At 38.4% G+C, this 10,588-nt stretch overlaps 2 pseudogenes; both read right to left on the bottom strand.

Annotated features, from left to right (window-relative positions):
- Window positions 1-842: 842 nt before the first annotated feature.
- Window positions 843-4,671, bottom strand: LOC147441216 (uncharacterized; annotated as a pseudogene).
- Window positions 4,672-5,618: 947 nt separating this feature from the next.
- Window positions 5,619-10,140, bottom strand: LOC147441215 (uncharacterized; annotated as a pseudogene).
- Between the last annotated feature and the right edge of the window lie 448 nt (window positions 10,141-10,588).

The raw sequence follows: 10,588 nt of genomic DNA, 5'->3' as shown, positions 1-10,588 counted from the left end.
ATTCCACAAAAGGGATTAAGCCCAATGCTTTGCAAAAATCTTCAAACTTCTCATGAGATCCTCTCCTATTGGGAGCATCTCCCTGACATAGTGCTAATGCGCCTCAATGTGATTTGTGCGAGCATGAGAAACTAGGTTCCTTGCAACTGCCAATGCGCTCTCGCTGTTAGTGTAGATAGTGTTGGCAGTGTCAACACCCATATCAGCCATAAGGCGTCTGAGCCATAGCTGTGAAGACTGCCCTATACTCAACCTCACAACTAGAAGTAGCCATAGTCGGTTTCTTCTTGCTCAACCATGATGTGCATGAATTTACAAGCATGAACAAAAACCACTTGTGGACACTCGATTGTCAAAACAACCAGGCCAATCTGAGTCCAAAAAATCATGTAAGTCTGGCGGCAATGATCCCCCCTTGGAATAAAACAAGCCAAGATGTAAAATTCCACTCAAGTAGCGGAAAGTTCCCTTGACAGCCTGCCAATGCTTAGACCCTGGGCTATGCATAAATCTACTGACATGTGAGACTGTAAACGGAAACTCCCATGAGGAGTCACATTCATCGTCAATAAATATGTTGCATATACGAGTTTTCTCACGAAGCTGCAAATCAAAGCGACCATCTGACGCCATCTATCTCGCCTCCGCTTCAATATACATGGGTAATATACTTCAGTAAAAATTTAAAAAAATCATAAACTAGCCAATGAGTCTAATGGCACCTTTTACAACCATCAAGACATAGTGATAGATTATTAGACACACAGTGGCATAGGAATACCGAAACACATATATGATAGCAAAAAGTATATAAAAGGTCCAACTATGGAATGAGAACCTTACTAGTAATCAAAAGGGATCCCACCCATAGGCCTATCCCCCTCATCCTCCATATCAATAGGCGTTGAAGCCTCCTCCCTGCTCCGGTTTTTTTGATGTAACGTAAAGTGCACAAAACATGTAAGAAGAGTATCATCAAAATCCAAAGAACCACAAACTCGACTCAAAGTTGCACATGCCGCCACCAACACAGGTGCAGTCTCGCATCCAAAATCCAAGCAAATGCATCTACTCCTGCAAAACAACTCCACAAATGCACCGAAACATGTAGAGCTCCTCTGCAATGTTCCACGCCAAGGCACACCATCAGTGGCAATGGATATCAAGGTATCAGGAATATAGTGCTGCATGATAGAATCTGTATGCCTACTGCCAAGTGCTCAAAAATGAGAGATACTCTCTGCTATGTAAATAGGCAGAGTGGAACCCCGTCAATGCAGCAAGTAAAACATCAAGGTGTCAAGCTACACACATATAATGCAAAAAATTTATTCTTGAAAAAATGAACACACCTTACATCAACTACAAATGAAAAATACAAGCTACTTGAACTTTGTCTCCTCTTGCTTCCATGAAATCGTAGGGAGTGTGATGAAGCACTACTATCCGTTGTTAAATATGTATGTCAAAAGCAACACAAAACCTTTCCACCCATCGAGGTGTATCACCTTAACTGCAAAACATCACATGAGTGATTTGTATAGTTCAAATGTGAACCTCAAATACAAACTTCAAAGTGGTTAGAGACTACAAACCTGCAAAAGAGGCCATGATAACCAATCCAAGCCCAATAAAGTGTTCCATGCAAGATGAATTCCCGCACAAACATGATCCTCCATGCTCCTATCCCACATGGGTGGGACACCATAGCCACCCATCCATCCTCCATATGGAAGGTCGAGGAAAATAAAATCGGCAACCCAAGCAACCGACTTGTTGTTTCGCCTATAAACAAGATCACTTGGATGGGCCTTGACCATATGCTCATGAATCATAGCCCAAGATGGATACCTAACTCCCAATGAAAAATATCCAAAAATGGCAATGTAGTCCCCAGTGAGAGCAATACATTGATCAAAATCATGTCTAATATGACCATGCATTGAGACATATCTCGATAATCAAATGAAAAGACGCGACGTAATTGACAAGATCCACCAATATCGAAGAAAGAAACGGTACAAAATTAGACAAAAAAACATAATAATTGACTATAAAGTGTAATGATGTTATTAAGTACGGGAAGTACTACCATGTGAGGATGGCATAGCCTCTTGCATCAACTCATCTGCAACAGTGTCTGCTATAGCGTCCTTTCCTTTTTGAGAAATCCCTTCTCGATGAAAATATTTTAGAATTACCAAGTTTATAAATTCAAGGCAAAATATGTGGATAAGTTTATGTATCTTTACCTGAAGATGGTACTCCTACTTGTGTAGCCGATCTAGGAGGAAGCCTTGCACTTGCGGCTCCCGATAAACCTGGCAAAGAACTACCTCCAATTGCATCTTTGAGATCTCTCTCACACAAGCTAGAACATGGCCTTTATCCATGTCCATCCAGCAAGGGAAAGATTCAATCTCCCATGAAGAAAGCTTATGTAAATTCTTTGAATACATACATGAATCAGGTATGTTCAATTCTATCCACTTTCTAGCAAGTAGGGGAATCAAAGGAAGAATCTTTTGCGACACCAAAAAGTTCAAGAATCTTGACAAAAAAGTCAATGGATGCATTATTCTTACACTTCTATAAATAAAATTTATTTATTTACATAATGCCTCGAAAACAAAAATACCTGTATGCCAATCTTTGTGCAACCATATGCAAATTGTCAAGATTTTTGAGGGCTTGTTTATCAACATCTTTTGCTCTCATTTCCAAAGATACCTTCAAAGGGAAGAGATGTGGCCTATCCTCAAGCTTTATCTCCTCAAAGCAGAACATAAGGCTACAATCAGCTGATAATACAATATCTCCACATGTACCCAACATATCTGTCACCAACTATGAGGCTCTATCATAGACCCTAGCCAAGAGACCCTCCCTATGAAGCTAGCTTGAGTGGACAGAAAAACAAATTGAAGAAAAATTTAATACTTGATTCAAAGCATTAAGACCTAGTGAAAGGAAAAGTCTCACATTCTATAAGCAACATCTTCTTTCTTGATGCCCATATGCTATCCTAGTGAGATTGTCCACCTCTAAATGAGATAACCATAAAAGCATGTTTTGTATTTGAGCATCCACAATAGCAATCAAGTTATTCTTCTCTAATGTTGCCCAATTTCCGAGACCCCACCGCAATGAAAAGACTTTGTCAAGCCAATCCAAATTCAAGTGTGGATCCACAATGTTAAGAAGCTTACAAAACAAAAGAATATGTTCAGCAGAAGTGTGTAATTAAAAGCCATACTATGAACACAACAAAACTTACAACATAAAAGAATACCTTTCCAATCTTGTCACTATACTTTGTAGTGAAGTTGTGATAGATTTTATCCTCCTCTTTCTTTAAATCCTCTTTAGCCAAGCTTTCCAGAGAAAGTTGATCAACCCTTATTTTATATTCCTTGGTGATTTGCACCTACCAAAAGCTTAAGGAATTAACAATCATTGCAAAATTGTATCTATTGAATATAAGAGAGAGAAACATTTCTACTCACATCATACACAAGACGTGCAAGCTACTTTTGTGTCAATGGATACCAAGGTTCCTCACCCTTAGAGTAATATTTTGTGACATTTGCTATCAACTTTTTATCTTTCTCTGGTAGGTCTTTCCAGTACACATTAGGATCAGCAACACAAATGTGAATCAAATTCACAATCTCATCCCGAAGATGTGTAGTGACAAGAGAATGGTAATTCATGCTAGTCACACCAAAAAAAAATCATTCAAAATTTCATATTTGTTTAAAAATGATAAAACTCAAGTTCTCACAAAAGCAACAAAGAGCACTTACAAGTTCATTCTTTGTAGACTACTTAGCAAGGCAATCTCTGGCACTTTGGTAGGATCGATAATATTACAAGGAAATCTGCAATGCTTATCTTTTGATGTGGAAAATGTTTCTTTAATGGCTTGAGTCAATTCCACTGTTCGATAATTTCCCTCCCAAAAAAAAAACATGTGACCAACAAAATTTGACAACTTTGAATTATTTTGCAACTCCATTTTGAACTCCTCATTGACCTCATTCCACAATGGATCCCACTCCTTCATAACCTCATCTACATAAGATTTACTGTTCAAATGTATAATAAAGAGAAAATCCAAGTAGATTGCAAAGTAAAATTGAAAAGTAATTCCAACCTGTGACCTTTTCTTCTTCTTTATGATATGTCAACAAGGAAACAATGGAGGACCCCTTTTCTTTCATGTAACCTTCTTTAGCAAAGTTTGACTTCAAACCAATTAAATTGTCTCTTAAACCTCAAACTCTTGCATATGGATAAAGACGACAAAGAGGGATATTGGGGCACTCAAAGTAGATAAAGAGTCTAGTGGAAGCCAAAATATCTGCACCTTTATGCGTAAATGCATTGGATTCATCTTTTCGCTGAGTAACTGCAGTAATCTCATCTCTTATCTCTCAAGGAACTATCTTCAAATTACTTTTTTCAGCTGCTAAGATGGGATTTACCTCATGTAATGAACCTTGTCCCTTCTCCGGTATCATCACATCGTGCTCAAGAAAATCCTGATAGGTTCCCATTTCCGTACCAAACACATAGCTGATTTGGTATGTAGAATCATATGCTCCAATTGGCAAGGTTTAAGTAACCCCCTGCTAGAACAACCTCTAGATCTTGGACTGCAACAATGCAATAAGGAGACAAAAGAGTTTACAAAACCAACACTGACATAACTTTTACTGAGCTCAAGTAATAAAAAAATTGGCCATGGTCTCCTTTTTGTATTCGACAAAATTTCAAAATAGTACATAAGGATCCTCATGATCCACCTCACTTTAGGATTTATAACATTTGGAAAACCAGTTAAAAAAACACTGTAAACAAAAATTCAATACTTGCTACTTCCAAAAATTCTCTCTGCACAATTAAACTCACCATAAAAAACACAATGAAATAAGGGACTTGTGTTGACGCAGATCCCTTAGGCTAGTTTATAGCAAAGCTTCATGGCGAAGCTAAATCCTCAAGTAAGTGCATCCTCACAATGCAATCCTCACAAGTGAGGCAAATGGCAACAAATGTCCATGTGGCCCTAGTTGGCATAAGTCTACACGTGCATAAAAACAATCCTACCTAGTAGATGACCTGCAACTAGAAAACATTTCCTTAGCATGTCCCCAATTCTATGATGCAGTCTGAAGGGATCTGCATTGATGCAGATCCTTCGACTCCATCAATAAGAGACTATGTGCGTGAGGGAGAGAGAGAGAGAGAGAGAGAGAGAGAGAGAGAGAGAGAGTGAGAGAGAGAGAGAGAGAGATAGAGAGAGAGAGAGAGAGAGAGAGAGAGAGAGGGGGGGGGGGGGGGGGGGGAGAGGAGAAAAAGAAGTTGAAAATGTGTGTTCCATTCATTTTTTCAGACCCCTCCACTCAAGAGGGTAAAGCATTAAAATTTTTAGATGAAGCACTACTATCCGTTGTTAAATATGCATGTCAAAAGCAACACAAACCTTTCCACCCATCGAGGTGTATCACCTTAATTGCAAAACATCACATGAGTGATTTGTATAGTTCAAATGTGAACCTCAAATACAAACTTCAAAGTGGTTAGAGACTACAAACCTGCAAAAGAGGCCATGATTAACAACCAATCAAAGCCCAATAAAGTGTTCCATGCAAGATGAATTCCCGCACAAACATGATCCTCAATGCTCCTATCCCACATGGGTGGGACACCATAGCCATCCATCCTCCATATGGAAGGTCGAGGAAAATAAAATCGGCAACCCAAGCAACCGACTTGCTGTTTCGCCTATAAACAAGATCACTTGGATGGGCCTTGAGCATATGCTCATGAATCATAGCCCAAGATGGATACCTAACTCCCAATGAAAAATATCCAAAAATGGCAATGTAGTCCCCAGTGAGAGCAATACATTGATCAAAATCATGTCTAATATAACCATGCGTTGAGACATGAAAAGACGCAACGCAATTGACAAGATCCACCAATATCGAAGAAAGAAACGACACAAAATTAGACAAAGAAACATAATAATTGACTATAAAGTGTAATGATGTTATTACGTACGGGAAGTACTACCATGTGAGGATGGCATAGCCTCTTGCATCAACTCATCTGCAACAGTGTTTTCTATAGCGCCCTTTCCTTTTTGAGAAATCCCTTCTCGATGAAAATATTTTAGAATTACCAAGTTTATAAATTCAATGCAAAATATGTGGATAAGTTTATGTATCTTTACCTGAAGATGGTACTCCTACTTGTGTAGCCAATCTAGGAGGAAGCCTTGCACTTTTTGGCTCCCGATAAACCTGGCAAAGAACTACCTCCAATTGCATCTTTGAGATCTCTCTCACACAAGCTAGAACATGGACTTTATCCATGTCCATCCAGCAAGGGCAAGCTTCAATCTCCCATGAAGAAAGCTTATGTAAATTCTTTGAATACATACATGAATCAGGTATGTTCAATTCTATCCACTTTCTAGCAAGTAGTGGAATCAGGTATATTCAATTCTATCCACTTTCTAGCAAGTAGTGGAATCAAAGGAAGAATCTTTTGCAACACCAAAAAGTTCAATAATCTTGACAAAAAAGTCAATGGATGCATTATTCTTACACTTCTATAAATAAAATTTATTTAGTTACTTAATGCCTCGAAAACAAAAATACCTGGATGCCAATCTTTGTGCAAACATATGCAAATTGTCAAGCTTTTTGAGGGCTTGTTTATCAACATCTTTTGTTCTCATTTCCAAAGATACCTCCAAAGTGAAGAGATGTGGCCTAGCCTCAAGCTTTATCTCGTCAAAGTAGAACATAAGGCTACAATCAGCTGATAATACAATATCTCCACATGTACCCAACATATCTATCACCAACTATGAGGCTCTAACATAGACCCTAGCCAAGAGACCCTCCCTATGAAGCTAGCTTGAGTGGACACAAAAACAAATTGAAGAAAAATTTAATACTTGATTCAAAGCATTAAGACCTAGTGAAAGGAAAAGTCTCACATTCTATAAGCAACATCTTCTTTTTTGATGCACATATGCTATCCTAGTGAGATTGTCCACCTCTAAAGGAGATAACCATAATAGCCTGTTTTTTATTGGAGCATCCACAATAGCAATCAAGTTAATCTTCTCTAATGTTGCCCAATTTCCAAGACCCCACCGCAATGAAAAGACTTTGTCAAACCAATCCAAATCCAAGTGTGGATCCACAATGTTAAGAAGCTTACAAAACAAAAGAATATGTTCAACAAAAGTGTGTAATTAAAAGCCATACTATGAACACAACAAAACTTACAACATAAAAGAATACCTTTCCAATCTTGTCACTATACTTTGTAGTGACGTTGTGATAGATTTTATCCTCCTCTTTCTTTAAATCCTCTTTAGCCAAGATTTCCAGAGAAATTTGATCAACCCTTATTTTATATTCCTTGGTGATTTGCACCTACCAAAAGCTTAAGGAATTAACAATCATTGCAAAATTGTATCTATTGAATATAAGAGAGAGAAACATTTCTACTCACATCATACACAAGACGTGCAAGCTATTTTTGTGTCAATGGATACCAAGGTTCCTCACCCTTAGAGTAATATTTTGTGACATTTGCTATCAACTTTTTATCTTTCTCTGGTAGGGCTTTCAAGTACACATTAGGATCAGCAACACAAATGTGAATCAAATTCACAATCTCATCCCGAAGATGTGTAGTGACAAGAGAATGGGAATTCATGCTAGTCACACCAAAAAAAAATCATTCAAAATTTCATATTTAAATAAAAAGGATAAAACTCAAGTTCTCACAAAAGCAACAAAGAGCACTTACAAGTTCATTCTTTGTAGACTACTTAGCAAGGCAATCTCTGGCACTTTGGTACGATCGATAATATTACAAGGAAATTTGCAATGCTTATCTTTTGATGTGGAAAATGTTTCTTTAATGGCTTGAGTCCATTCCACTGTTCGATAATTTCCCTCCCAAAAAAAAAACATGTGACCAACAAAATTTGACAACTTTGAATTATTTTGCAACTCCATTTTGAACTCCTCATTGACCTCATTCCACAATGGATCCCACTCCTTCATAACCTCATCTACATAAGATTTACTGTTCAAATGTATAATAAAGAGAAAATCCAAGTAGATTGCAAAGTAAAATTGAAAAGTAATTCCAACCTGTGACCTTTTCTTCTTCTTTATGATATGTCAACAAGGAAACAATGGAGGACCCCTTTTCTTTCATGTAACCTTCTTTAGCAAAGTTTGACTTCAAACCAATTAAATTGTCTCTTAAACCTCAAACTCTTGCATATGGATAAAGACGACAAAGAGGGATATTGGGGCACTCAAAGTAGATAAAGAGTCTAGTGGAAGCCAAAATATCTGCATCTTTATGCGTTAATGCATTGGATTTATCTTTTCGCTGAGTAACTGCAGTAATCTCATCTCTTATCTCTCAAGGAACTATCTTCAAATTACTTTTTTCAACTGCTAAGATGGGATTTACCTCATGTAATGAACCTTGTCCCTTCTCCGGTAACATCAGATCGTCTTCAAGAAAATCGTGATAGGTTCCCATTTCCGTACCAAACACATAGCTGATTTGGTATGTAGAATCATATGCTCCAATTGGCAAGGTTTAAGTAACCCCCTGCTAGAACAACCTCTAGATCTTGGACTGCAACAATGCAATAAGGAGACAAGAGAGCTTACAAAAGCAACACTGACATAACTTTTAGTGAGCTCAAGTAATAAAAAAATTGGCCATGGTCTCCTTTTTGTATTCGACAAAATTTCAAAATAGTACATAAGGATCCTCATGATCCACCTCACTTGAGGATTTATAACATTTGGAAAACCAGTTAAAAAACCATTGTAAACAAAAATTCAATACTTGCTACTTCCAAAAATTCTCTCTGCACAATTAAACTCACCATGAAACACACCATAAAAAACACAATGAAATAAGGGACTTGTTTTGACGCAGATCCCTTAGGCTAGTTTATAGTAAAGCTTCATGGCGAAGCTAAATCCTCAAGTAAGTGCATCCTCACAATGCAATCCTCACAAGTGAGGCAAATGTCAACAAATGTCCATGTGGCCCCAGGTGGCATAAGTCTGCACGTGCATAAAAACAATCCTACCTAGTAGATGACTTGCAACTAGAAAACATTTCCTTAGCATGTCCCCAATTCTATGATGCAGTCCGAAGGGATCTGCATTGATGCAGATCCTTCGACTCCATCAATAAGAGACTATGTGCGTGAGAGAGAGAGAGAGAGAGAGAGAGAGAGAGAGAGAGAGAGAGAGAGAGAGAGAGAGAGAGAGAGAGAGAGAGAGAGAGAGAGAGGGGAGAGGAGAAAGAGAAGTTGAAAATGTGTGTTCCATTCATTTTTTCAGACCCCTCCACTCAAGAGGGTAAAGCATTAAAATTTTTAGATAAATAACTCTATGAACTCAGCATGTACATCCCTTCACATCAGAAACATGTGCACTTACTAGCCATATGAAGAAAAACTTCAAGATTAGCGTTGGCAGAGACCTATCACCCTCAACGACAATGCTCCTCACTATAAAAATTGACCCTAACTAATGTGCGAGGGGATTTGCATCAACACAGATCCCTTGGACTATTGCAAATCCATTGGACGCAAGGGAAGGGACTCTTGTGTTTGAGGTCCATGTTTGGGTGTAGGGGAAGGGACTCGTGTGTGCAGAGGTGTTTTGGTTTTAGTCATCAGAGATGTGTGCAGTGCTGTGTCGTTTTCTGAGCTGTGTAGAGCTGTTTTGATTTTAGAGCTGTGTGCTTAGCTGTGTCATTTTGAAAGCTCGGTGTAGAGTTGTGTCGGTGCGCCCCTCATGTTGCAACTTGCTGCACTCATGCTGTCCCCTTTTTTGACGTCATGGCTATGCGGTCACAAGATTTCAAATGCATGGAATAGCACGCAATGAGGCCTTGAAGCCGACACAGGCTACAGCAAGTTGAACATAAAGTTTACATTGAGGCTAAACATTAAAGCAATCTAAAATGGAATAGTGAAGCCTTACACAGAAGCAATCCGAAGAGATCCGCATTTTGATGCGGATCCCTTGGACTGTGTGCATTAGAGTGCCATGAGAAATACATGGTTACCATATGAGAGGCGTATCTACCATGTGAGCGGCACGAGGACTGACGCGGACGATAGGACGAGGCCGAAACACGGTCTGACGACCTGGGATGAGCTTGGGAGTGGAGCGATCCACTCTCTCACTCTCCACTTCTCCAACACTCTCTCTCTCTCTCTCTCTCTCTTTGCCATAGCCATAGAGGTGTATATTAGAATTTTTAAAATCTCAAGCTATACTAGAAGATCTTATTTTGGCAATCAAAAAAGATAATATAATAAAACCTCAATAATAAGAGAATCCTCTTCAAAAGATATTTTGCTCTTGAAATTGAAGAAACGTTCTTTGCTCGTCATTTTGAGAAACTCGAGTCTTCAATGTGATGCATTAATGAGTTGGAAAGGATAGAGGTTTTTCAAATAGTATAAATTTGTTAGTCTTCTTTGAAATATAGCAAAGCATTGTTC

This window comes from Adiantum capillus-veneris, chromosome 15 (assembly GCF_014529385.1).
Source record: "Adiantum capillus-veneris isolate H3 chromosome 15, ASM1452938v2, whole genome shotgun sequence".
Taxonomy (NCBI): domain Eukaryota; kingdom Viridiplantae; phylum Streptophyta; class Polypodiopsida; order Polypodiales; family Pteridaceae; genus Adiantum; species Adiantum capillus-veneris.
This window is presented reverse-complemented; position numbering and strand designations above follow the sequence as displayed.